Raw genomic sequence first — 13,341 nt, forward strand, 5'->3', positions numbered from 1 at the left:
CTTTTTGTAACATAAACAGTTCCTCACTTTTCTACATAGCTAAAAAGTTTTAAGCACAATCACAGAATACGCTGAAGTCGCGCGTAATTTCACGCAAATTAAGTAAAAAAATGTTACCCATACAAATAACTACTTGAAATGTTTTAACGATAGCGAACTTTCGAAACGTTTTTTATATTACTTTAAGTAAACAAAAGTTTAAAGCTCCAACGATGACGGTTTAACGGAAATAAACAAAAAATAACAGATTTAAAAAAAAAAATTAATTTTGTCACTTACGTTACTTCTGCTCGAGATGAAAGAGAAATGTTTCCAATTATGACACAAAGCTCAACAATACACAGCACTGCACGTTTTCGTTCGTCAACGGTAAACCTATTTTCTTTTTTATATTTTGTGATAAAAGAAAAAAATATTTGCGTGAGTTCGAAAATGTAATTTAGATAAAGCGCGCACAACGCGTCATGCGCGGCCGCGCGCTCTTCGTAAACTGAGTGAGTGAGTGAGTGAATCAGTGAACTGATGCACATTGCGCGCACAATCGGAATTTAAAATTCGAACTCTCAAAAAAAAGACCGAGAGCCTGCGTTATCCAGACAGCACATTTTACGAAGACTGAAAGCCAGCACATAATATGCTCTTACCCTCAGACCAATTATAGAAGGACTTATGTCGCACTCGTAGTCACGAACAAAATTGTCTGTCATTTTCTGAGGAAAACGAGCTTAGATTTTGTATATATCTTATACTAAACTAGAAGTTTTTGCCCGTTTTTTACACAATTCAATTACACAAAAAGGTATTTTTACGGAGCTCTTTATCCGACGAACATGATTACAACTATTTAACATCGATTCTGTAGATACAGTTTTTATAATCGCATTAGATCGTTGATCATATACTTTGACAGAAAAGTAACGTCTAGCGAGGCAGGTCCTATACAATAATTGGTCTGAGGCTCTTACCATAGGTACCTTAGTACAGGTCTATGACTATGAGTACTTGTACATATGTTCTCTGTGCTATGAGTGAGTAAATCACTGAACTGATGCACGTTGGCAGTTAACAGAAATCGGAATTCAAAATTCAAACTCACCACGAGAGCCTGCGTTAACCAGACATACTTTACATTGGGAGTGTCATCAACGAATAGCTTGGCAAATTCGTTGATGACACTCCCATGATATGCGGGCGCCGGGGGGAAAGACTACGCGTGTGTAAAATCGTACGTGCGGCGAAATGAGGTGCATCAGTCGTGGGTTTTTCATTACGCCCCCCGGCCCGCGCGGACCATCGGGAGTGTTACGAACGAACTTGCCAAGACTTGAACTTGAATGCTGAAAGTTTGTAAGCCCGTACTTTTAATGTACGGCAGCCAATTATGGAGTTTGGGCTGTGGTAGTATTGTAAGGCCTTCAAGTTTGAAGGGTCCAAAACCTCAACCATCTAAGTTAATATTTTCGTAGACATAATATAACATACTAGCTGACGCCGCGCGGTTTTACCCGCGTGGTTCCCGTTCCCGTAGGAATACGGGGATAATATATAGTCTATAGCCTTCCTCGATAAATGGGCTATCTAACAATGAAAGAATTTTTCAAATCGGACCAGTAGTTCCTGAGATTAGCGCGTTCAAACAAACAAACTCTTCAGCTTTATAATATTAGTATAGAATAATATGTTAGTATAGATAGTAACTAGTAATCACTGACAAAGTGCAAGAAAAGTGACCTCGATAACGTAGCCCAATGCATTGGTTAGATCAAATACGTATTAAAAAAAAGCTTCAGCTAGACTATTAGCAACCCTTCGCTAAAGACTCTTTAAGTTTGATTAATGTACTATTTTGTAAGGTTGCCACGAAGTGATTCACGACTGGGGAAATAATTTCTAACTTATGGTCGATCTATTTATGTATCACGGAAAATTTGCCTCTCTTCAAAAAAATCAGCTCATACAATTAACTCGCACGACACTTATACAAAGAAAATCTTAAAACCGAGATTCACGAATTCCAACATAAGAAATCTTATCTACGTACATAATTCTGCTTTTAACAATTCGTAATAACGATCTCAAATCGGCGCGCGTTAGAAATAGTTAATTAGTGCAAGAACGCAGGTGAAAGTTCCATTAGAGATAGAATTTAAAGCACCTTCCTATCTAGACTTGTCTTGAATTCAATTATCTCTAATTAGACACTATATCACATTATGGAATAATTTCGCTTAAAATTTAATGAGTAGATAACGAATTAACGATATTAGGGATCCGTACTTCAAAAAGAAAGACGGAACATTTGTAGGATAACTTGGCACTCGAGGAATCGAGTTGAAATTAAAACCATAATACTCAACTCACCGTTCCCTTAAAGCAGTAAAAACATCAAACTTTTAAGTAAAAAAAGATAATAAATACTACCTTTTGATTAAATTAAATCAGGCTTTTAATTAAACGTCTACAAATGTCCGCCATAATGGTCTAAGTTATTCTGTGCCATTACGTTCAGTTTTGTTTACTAGCTTTCGCTTTTCTGTTTCTTATTGTAAATCATGATTTTTTAATATTCAGACCGAAAGGAAAATAATTACCATCTTTGTATTTAACGAGATTTCAGGGAAACTGTGAATTCTATTTATAGGCTACTTTTCATACCGGAAAAATCAATGGATCCCGCGAGTATTGTGAAAAACTGAATTTCGCGCGTTAAGTCCCGGGCGTTCGCTAGTATATCAAAAAAATACTATTGATACTGATTATTTATATAGTTTTGAGATTTATGACGAAGAATGATTTGTAACTGAACCCTCTGTAGCCGAGTCCAACTCGCACTTGTCAGGTTTTCGTAAGTATGCGTCATCTACGCCAGATTCGGTAATCTTGAACGTTATAATTGGAATCTTAATAAAAATCAAATACCCGTATACGAATAGTAGTATCTTTAAGATACAGAGTTTGTCAGGGAAAGAACTACCGCTATGCATATTCAAGGGTATGGTATTATAGCAGGCATCTGAGGTTTAACATCTTAGCTTGACAGTGTGGCTTAACATCTTCGCTTGACAGTGTGGCTTAACATCTTCGATTGACAGTGTGGCTTAACATCTTAGTTTGACAGTGTGGCTTAACATCTTCGCTTGAGTATGTGGCTTAACATCTTCGGTTGACAGTGTGGCTTAACATCTTAGCTTGACAGTGTGGCTTAACATCTTCGCTTGACAGTGTGGCTTAACATCTTCGCTTGAGTATGTGGCTTAACATCTTCGGTTGACAGTGTGGCTTAACATCTTAGCTTGACAGTGTGGCTTAACATCTTCGCTTGACAGTGTGGCTTAACATCTTCGCTTGAGTATGTGGCTTAACATCTTCGCTTGACAGTGTGGCTTAACATCTTCGCTTGACAGTGTGGCTTAACATCTTCGCTTGACAGTGTGGCTTAACATCTTAGCTTGACAGTGTGGCTTAACATCTTCGCTTGAGTATGTGGCTTAACATCTTCGGTTGACAGTGTGGCTTAACATCTTAGCTTGACAGTGTGGCTTAACATCTTCGCTTGACAGTGTGGCTTAACATCTTCGCTTGAGTATGTGGCTTAACATCTTCGCTTGACAGTGTGGCTTAACATCTTCGCTTGACAGTGTGGCTTAACATCTTAGCTTGACAGTGTGGCTTAACATCTTAGCTTGACAGTGTGGCTTAACATCTTAGCTTGACACTTCTGCGGCACTTTTTAGGGCGTGTTTATGGTTTATGGTTCTACAGTCTCTACGTTTTTTTAGCTGTGCCATCAGATGATTCAGATGAGTCGTAATACAATTACTATGATAAAATAAATAATAAAAAAATACAATAAAAACTCGTAATATTTTTTTCTTTTCTTCATTATACTACATAATGAAGAAAAACTCTTCATTATGTAGTATAATGAAGAAAAACTGAAAAGAAAAAATAGTTGTAACCAGAAGAGTAGAAAGCAATTAGAAAACAGTCGAGACCCATTAAATACTCGTAGAATATGTAGAGAAACTGCGTGTGTGAAGTCTGCCAATCCGCATTGGGCCAGCATGGTGGACTATTATCCTAACCTCTCTCATTCTGAGAGGTGACTCGAGCGCAGCAGTGAACCGAATATGGGTTGGTAATAATGAATGATGAGTTAGTTTCCCATTTGTATGATATAAATTAGGTACATTTACGTGAACTAGATCTACCTATCCGATACGTAAACGAGTGGGTCAATCAGATCGTATGAATTCATTCCACATGACTTCAATTGTGAGAGAGAAATCACAGACTCATATTTAGTGTAGACGCCGCGTGTTTTTTTTAATAATATAAATCCATATTATTTTGCTATTCTTCGCAAAAAAGCGACGAATACAAACAACAATAGACCACAAAAACATGAACTCAAACGTCTTGGACTTTTTATGTACATAAACATTTTAGAGCTAATATCTCATAAATAGATCCCATTTATGAGTGGAACGTAGGTATATTACGTAAAGGGTATCTTGTCCGATCTGGGCATTGAATTACTACTTAGTAGTACATAATAATTCAATGGATCTGGGTGATGTTGATCCTGCTTCAATTCAAATCCAACGTCTACATACGAGTACCTACGTTAGACGCCACGCGAATAGTTTAGTGATCAAAAATAATTAACGTCATCATCATCATCATCATTATCATCATCACATCAGCCGATGGACGTCCACTGCAGGACTGCCTTTGTAGGGACTTCCAAACATCGCGATACTGAGCCACCTGCATCCAGCGATTCCCTGCGACTCGCTTGATGTCGTCAGATGAATTAACATTAAGTAAATCGTTAAATCGATTGATCGATTGATTGAAGAAAATCAGTGTTTGCTTCAATTCAACAACAAGAATAAAAACATCTGTTTCCAATGGGACTTTTAGGATACGTATCTACCTCAGCCACATGTAGGTGCATGTCACAAATAATTCTGACACGCTTGGTTAGATTCGGTATCTAGCTGAATGTAGGTCTGAGACAAATAGCATTAGGTTTACTATACATACGGATTGTATGATCACTGATTGTGGTCGCGACGTACAATTGATGTCACGGGACGAGGATGGAATCATACAATGATTATATGACACAATATGTTGGTACATTTACCAAATTGACTTATTTTTTTTTTATTATCAGCTGATGGACGTTCTAAGTTTTAAGTCCGCCAATCACAGGCAGATGCGTACGTAATTGAATAATAATATTATGTTTTTGCTTTGCTGATCCTCCTTTCGGTTTGCGGACAAACTAGACAAACGCTTGTCTGTAAATATTACTACTATATTCATAGTCAAAACACCTTCCTAAAAAAAGGACTATACCTACTGAGAAATTATCATACTAAAGAACTACAGCCAGGAGCGGCTTTAGGGTAGGGGGAGGTTGGGCGACCGCCCAGATTTAAAAAAGTACCGTTCGTTTTTAGACGGATAATAATGGTTTTATAATACATTACGGCACATGTGCGTAATGAGATACATTACGATATTGTAATCGGTGAAATAAGTGATAGGTACTTTAATATAAGAGCAAATTTAAATTTTAATATAATAATCAATAATTAAGTAGGTATCTATAAAAATACTCCATCTTATTTCTTGTTATCAATTTTTATTTTATTATAAACAAAAGACGCCATTTTTCTTAATTAATATTGAAATTACTGAAGCAATTCTTGGTGTCGTACTGACTCGAGAATATATTCGTTTTTTAATTTTGTATTTGAAGCAGCAACGACACCGTCGTGTTTCGTGCGCCCTATTTGTCCTAATATGTAGAGCGATTTTGACTTTATTTCACAGATTACATCTACATCCTCCATTAATCAGTGAATTAAAATAGAAAATTTAAAATTTTCTATTTTAGAGAAGAAGAGAATCTTTCCATGGAAATCATTCCCAACAATTAGTAACTAACGAAATAAAAAAGTACTTTTTTGCAGCCATTTGCAACCAAGAAATCTGATCAGAATGACATACGACTCACACAAAGAAATTTACACCGCGATAGCATTTCTGATTTTAATTAGGCAATTAATAAAAGTCTACTACACGCTGCGACTTCCCGCCGTTTACTGTTCGAATGTCTGAAATGGCTTTAAATTGCTCACTATTTTAGCAACAATCTACTTTAATGTATATGTGGTAAAGTTTTAAATGCATTGACGTTGACAAGTGAAGATTTTACCACAGATTAAACAAAAGGAAATGATGTGTTGCCGCGCGCACGCGTTTGAAATTTTAATGGCAGGTCTAATATAATATATCTACTTGAGATATACGAGCCTATCAACGAAGCGTTAAACAACTGAATTTTTATATTTCGTAAAATATTTAGCTTTCTAACCGACTTCTGAAAAGAAGTCGTCGACTCTTCGCCTTTCGACACAGCATTTTTAATCCCGACGCTAAAGTGGTATGTTTCACGTCGATGTCTGTCTATCTATATGTATAGGTAGGTACTGTGTATATATGTCGTTTTTGACGGCCTCTGTGGAATTGGTATGCGCGGTGGAATTATAAAACGAAGGTCCATGGTTCGTTCCCCGACCGGGCCGGTTGAGGTTTTCTTAATTGGTCCAGGACTGGCTGGTGGGAGGTTTCGTGGCTAGTTACCACCCTACCGTTCCGGGCGATTTCGTGTAGAAACCGAAAGTGGCGTGGATTTTCATCCTCCTCCTAACGAATTAGCCCGCTTCCATAGATTGCATCATCACTTACCATCAGGTGAGATTGTAGTCAAGGGCTAACATGTAACGAATTAAAAAAAAATCGAATCTCTCAATCGAATATACCATTTTTAATGTGTTTTTTTTCAATTGAAAGCTTTCGTTCTTGAAAAGCCGTGATAGCCCATTGGGTATGACCTCTGCCTCCGATTCCGGAGGGCTTGGGTTCGAACTCGGTCCGGGGCATGCACCTCCAACCATTCAGTTATGTGCATTTTAAGAAATTAATTATATCAAGTGTCTCAAACGATGAAGGCCAAACATCGTGAGGAAACCTGCATACCAGAGGACTTTCTTAATTCTCTGTGTGTGTGTGAAGTCTGCCAATCCGCATTGGGCCAGCGTGGTGGACTATTGGCCTAACCCAGGGTTTCTCAAATTTTTGGCTCCACGAACCCCTGTTAATATTTCCAAGTGACAGCGAACCCCTTAACTAACGAACACTCCCAAAGAAAAAAATAAACCTGAACGTTGAAGATAATAAGGTTTTTTAACACATAAAGTACCAAAAGAAATGTCTTTGTAATATTAATGTGATGGGTGTGTTTGTTTCTTGAAGCAAATGGATTCGTTAGGAGTATTTTTGGACAATTTTAATCTTAATTCCGACTCGGTATCAGTTATCAAACCACCATTACGTAAATCTTGTCGCGAACCCCCTGCCGTCGAATGGCGAACCTCTGGGGGTTTGAGAAACCCTGGCCTGACCCCTTTCATTCTGAGAGCAGACTCGAGCTCAGCAGTGAGCCGAATATGGGTTGCTAATGATGATGATGATGATTATTATATTATTGTACAGTACTAACGCTGATGATATTTTTATTTAGGATCATTAGATGATTCGGATGCACCGATAAGATTCAGAACCATAGGCCGTTCTACGTCGTCGACTTTGAGGTCCATGTTTCCGGCTATTTGTCTTTATGCAATCTTGGTCAAGGCTACAGCCAATGGGGATGATGACTAGCTTTGAATATATTGATTATTATTCGGGTAAATAAGGTCAAGTTAACTAATTTATACATAAAAAGCAAAGATTGTCTGGATATTTGCAAAATAAATAAGATTATAAAATTATAAATCTATTAAAAATCTTTTATCGTAATTAGATGAAAATTTATACAGTTTTAGCTTTTTAATAAATAAACTATAAACATAAACGCACAAATAACCAAGATATTAGTAATTTTGTTTGAACGCCCATACAAATCTAACGATCATCATATACATGCGACGTCATTAATTCGTACTATTTTGTATGGGGCGTTTTTCAGGGATCCGCGGCAGCGCCGCAAATCTGACCCTTTAAATCCCTGTAGCTTCGAAAGTAATGATCGCAGATACCCTGTTACTTTTACAAAATTGCTTTACTATTAGCATACTCTTAATTTATATACAATTTAAACTGTCATCATCCCTATTCTTTGGCCAGAACACTGTATATTTTTAGGCTAGACGGGCCGACTACGGGCTGGATATAATGTTAAGTACTATAACGGTCACTATTAACATTTTCTTTAGTAATATTGAAAATGGTTTCGTGTCCTACTGACTCGGAAATGTATTCGTTTTTCAATGTTGTATTTGGAGCGGCTGCGACACCGTTGTGTTCCCATACATAATTTAATTTTTAAAGCGTTAGCGTTAGTAGAAATATAATCCACGTACCACAACCGCAAAGCCATGGCTAGAGGCCCAGAGTAGGCAGCGCATTCTCGAATATAATATGAAGTGCACGCCATTTTAGCTTGCGACCAAATTTAGTAACTATTCATATAATAAAGTGCCAGTATGATAAATAACAAATCCAACTGTCACAATATGACGGCGCAGTCAAAACATGGCGGAACAGAATACAAAATTGAAGAATAACATTTGTTAAAATGGCCGCCGCAATTAGAATGGATGCATGCCTCACTGCTCTTCGCACTGATCTTGTTAGGGGTGACACGAGAAAATAATAAAAAAAACCGCTGTAATCTGACGCGTGTGTCCTAAGTTAGATTGTTAGTCAGAACTCCCGGTCAGAGTGCCTAGTGGGAGTTTTCAATGTCATCCCTTCGTTCTAAGTTCATCAAGCCATAATCGGTTCACTGCTGAGCTCGAGTCTCCTCTCAGAATGAGAGGGGTTAGGCCAATAGTCTACCACGCTGGCCCAATGCGGATTGACAGACTTCACACACGCAGAGAATTAAAATAATTCTCTGGCATGCAGGTTTCCTCACGATGTTTTCCTTCACCGATTGAGACACATGATATTTAATTTCTTAAAATGCACACAACTGAAAAGTTGGAGGTGCATGCCCTAGACCGGATTCGAACTCACACCCTCCGGAAACGGAGGTAGAGGTCATATCCACTGGGCTATCACAGCTTCATTTCTTCGTTCTAAGTACTAGGGATGAATTCTGGCAGAGCTTCTGTGCAATTCCAAGTCCTCGTAACGCTGCTACGATCCTTAGGCAAAGATTTATACTATTAGATAAGTCACTAGCACGTCGAAACTGAGGCGAATAAAAGTGGTTAATTGACTTAATTTCATTTAGTCGCATTGTAAACCACGAAAGTTATTTTACAAGTAATACCTAAATGTTGTCTACAATGTCGAGTTGTGTGTCCAGGAAGTGTAAAATCTAAACATAAATATAATGTAAGAGCCCCCGCTGACTTACAACTTTTAGTTGGCCGACTAAATCGACCGAGTGTAAAACCGGTATAGTCGGCCAACTAAAAGTTGTAAGTCAGCGGGGGCTCTAAGTCAACACAAAAATTGTGCATGTGTGCGTACAGTGGAGTAGCTAAATTCGGATCACTTTTTGTGGTGAGTTTGTAGGCACGTAACATATCTAATAGTATAAAATCATTGTCCGAGCCTCGGCAAATATACAATCATAAAAAACATTTGGTATGTACAGTGTCAACCCTGTGCTCCAATTTATGCAAAATGTGATACTGAACTTGTTACATCACCGTTTCGCTTCAAAATCCGGCCATCGGCAAACAATACCGTTTCCGGCACGCCATTACTCTTGTTATATTAATATACTCTGTCCTTTTGCTGAAATAATACACATATGTTACCGGCAATGTATATTTTTAGCAGAAGCTTCAAAAGTGGATTTGGTATATGACCAAATCATTATTCACAATATTTGTCAGGACAACGTATTTAACAAATCTAACTGTAACCTAAATAAGATCCAAGAATGGCAGAGAATGACGTTGAGTAGAGTCACGCACTATAAACTTTTTAAAATTCGAAAAGATGTGTTAAGGACGTTAACGTTCGTCGACGAATGTAAAGTAGCGGAATATCACCCCTCCTCACTGCATGTATCAGCGTTGTGACGGAAGTTCGTTTTCATGGGAATTTCGTGGTTAGCGGCGAAAAATTACTCACATTTTATTTTTGGCATCCCTATAAGTTCAAGTTGAAACGTGTGAGATATCGGAATCGCAACGTAAAGTTTCCAACTTGGGGCTGCTAAAAATAAGAAGGAAAAATACAATATAATATAGCCCCACTACGAACTCCGGACATCAGGAAGCAACATAGTCTTACCACTGCACCGTGGCACCGGTACAGTTAACTATACGGTAAACTTGTGACTTTACGAGTGCGAATACATACAAATACATGTTATGTAATCAGAAAAACTTCAACCTCCACTTTCATTCTGGGTACTAACGGCGCTATTCCTTGTCACAACTCACATCCAACGCATCTGTAATTCAACGCGACACGTTTCTTGTAGGATCTGTGACTGTTATACAGTGTCGCATATCCACTTTAAAAACATAAATATTATAAAATTGAAAATTTTGAAAAATCCCCGAAGGTCATGAAAAAGAATAAAGACTTTTATGACACAAATTCTATCATCATATGTGAGCCGGATAAAACAAAATTGTTTATTTTCATTTCAATATGAACAATCGGAACGAAGCTAAGAAGCACTTTATAATAAGTCATCGTCATTCTCTTTCAGTGCGCTTTCATTTGAGACCCCACTCGAGTATATTTGCAGACATTCGGTTATCCTTCCCTACTTTCATCTCCATAACTTTTAAACGTCTGAACTGATTTTCATTAAACATGTCTAAGAACACTCGCACATAAGTAACCTTTTATTAAAAAAAATAAATAGAATTTTCTCATTTTCGATGCTCTAGTGACATGTCTAATGGTATATAATCTTTGCGTGTAGACTTTAAATGAGAAAGAACGTGAATAAGCTATCAGTCACTTTGTAACTTAGTGGTGTAACCGGGTTTTCGTTAGTTTAACTTAAAAATTGTGCATACTCATACGTATATACGTATACTTACTTATATAGGATAGATTATGAAGGTATGTTACTAAATGAATAAAGGAACAATCATAAATGAACGTCAAAAGAAAATATATCTTATTCTGCAATCATAAGGCTTACAATTGCGTATTTGGTATTTTGCGTGCTGAATTAATGCATCGGTGCGTAGTTCCACCCGATGGAAGGTCTCTACCAAGACCAAGGTCCTTGCAAATGCGTAGTATTGAATTAAATAGTGGTAGTTTTGAAAAAGTTGACCATCGATCATCTAAGCAAATTGATCCAGAAGCAATGAGTGTGATTCCCTTGAGCGACTGGCTTTTTTTTATTATTATTCTTTACAAGTTAGCCCTTGATTACAATCTCACCTAATGGTAAGTGATGATACAGTCTAAGATGGAAGCGGGCTTTCTTGTTAGGAGGAGGATAAAAATCCACACCCCTTTTCGGTTTCTACACGTCATCGCATCGGAACGCTAAATGGCTTGGCGGTACGTCTTTGCCGGTAGGGTGGTAACTAGCCACGGCCGAAGCCACCCACCAGCCAAAATGGCATGCTCCCGAGTCCCAGCAGCAGCTTGACCTGGACCAATTAAGAAAACCTCAATCGGTCCAGCCGTTAAAAAATGCGCCTTTCTTTCGTACGAAATTCTTCTTCGTTTGTTATACGCTTGGCTAGTACTCCCGAAGTATGTGTTTCAGAATTCTGAATATAGTGTAGTGTATGAGTGAACCTTTAAAGCACGCGTGATCGTTGGTTCGAATCCGGTCCGGGGCATGCACCTCCAACTTTTCAGTTGTGTGCATTTTAAGAAATCAAATAACACGTGTCTCAAACGGTGAAGGAAAACATCGAGAGGAAACCTGCATACCGGAGAATTTTCTTAATTCTCTACGTGTGTTAAATCTGCAAATCCTCATTGGGCCAGCGTGGCGGACTAATGGCCTAACATCTCTCATTCTGAGAGGAGACTCGAGCTCAGCAGTGACCCGAATATGTATTGATAATGATGATGATGACGATCCAACATCTACACTTACCGTCAGGTAAGATCATGGTCAAGTGCGGTCAATATGAAAAAGATATCTCAACAGAAGCGTTGAAGTCTAATCAAACGCCTGACAAATAAGTCATTATTAACCCTTTCTACATTAGTCAACATAACATCTAAATTATTGCAGGCGCACTCATTTGCGCCTATCATCTCATGAGACGTGATATCCCGGTGGATATGACCTCTGCCTTCGATTAGAAGGGCGTAGGTTCGAATCCGGTCCAGGCATGTACTACAACTTTTCAGTTATGTGCATTTTAAGAAATTAAATATCACGTGTCTCACACGGTAAAGGAAAAACATCGTGAAGAAAATTGCACACCTGAGAATATTCTTAATTCTCTGATTGAAGTCTGGAAGGCTAAATACCCCTCATTCTGAGAGGAGACTCGTGCTCAACAGTGAGCAGAGTTGTGATGATATACATTCAAATGCCTCTCTGCCTTTTTGGTTTCGGATCAAAACTGGGTTCAAAACTTGGGTGGGGATGAGATACTGAGTTTTTCTTTCTTTTAAGAAATTTTTGGTTAAAATTCTCAACCCAGAGTTTACTTTCTTTTATCCCCGTAATCCCAAAGGAATGGGAATTACGCGGGTAAAAGTAAAACTGCGGGGCATTGAATAAAATGATTTCTAATTAGAAATAGCTGCTGAAAAAGTGTCCATATGACGTCTCCCTAACGATTCGTTTTGTAACGTGATATCTCCGAGAAAATGTCTGCCCAATTAATGTCGAGACTCGCGCTAACTTATTAATGTCGAGACGACGCGTTCAATTATTTTCGCTACGAAAAAATTAATTATCAAAATGGCGGCCGTGCAGTACTCTCGTTCTGGGATATAAAACACTTAAAATGACGTTCTGTGTTCGCAGGAATGTTGACGGAATTCGGCGGCGGACTTTCATTTCGCAAGAACGTAATAGACGCGACTGTGGTAGTCAGACTTTCGTTGTTTTATGACAGCTGAAAGCAGTGGCGTAGCGTGCCTTGGAAGGGTCCTGTATCAAAATTATTTGGGGGCCAAAATGAAGGGTAAATATTCCTCACAAAAGAAGCAAAAATGCTCGCTTAAAATAAATATGACAGTGACTTAATCTATGCACGATGTTTCTTTAGGCGCACCCTTCACCAGGGAAAAAAAGAGATTGTGGATTACCTACATTCTTCAAATTTTTTGCTTTCACACATAAGGGGCCCT

General features: G+C 38.2%; 1 protein-coding gene across 1 annotated transcript in view; it reads right to left on the reverse strand.

The window, feature by feature from the left end:
- LOC112054644 (SH2 domain-containing protein 4B-like) overlaps nucleotides 1-478 on the reverse strand; it is a 70,977-nt gene extending 70,499 nt beyond the window's left edge. The window contains exon 1 of the mRNA XM_052887492.1: nucleotides 280-478. The gene's annotated coding sequence lies outside the window, so the exon portion shown is untranslated. The remainder of the gene's footprint in view (nucleotides 1-279) is intronic.
- Nucleotides 479-13,341: the final 12,863 nt, after the last annotated feature.

Source organism: Bicyclus anynana, chromosome 19 (assembly GCF_947172395.1).
Source record: "Bicyclus anynana chromosome 19, ilBicAnyn1.1, whole genome shotgun sequence".
NCBI lineage: Eukaryota > Metazoa > Arthropoda > Insecta > Lepidoptera > Nymphalidae > Bicyclus > Bicyclus anynana.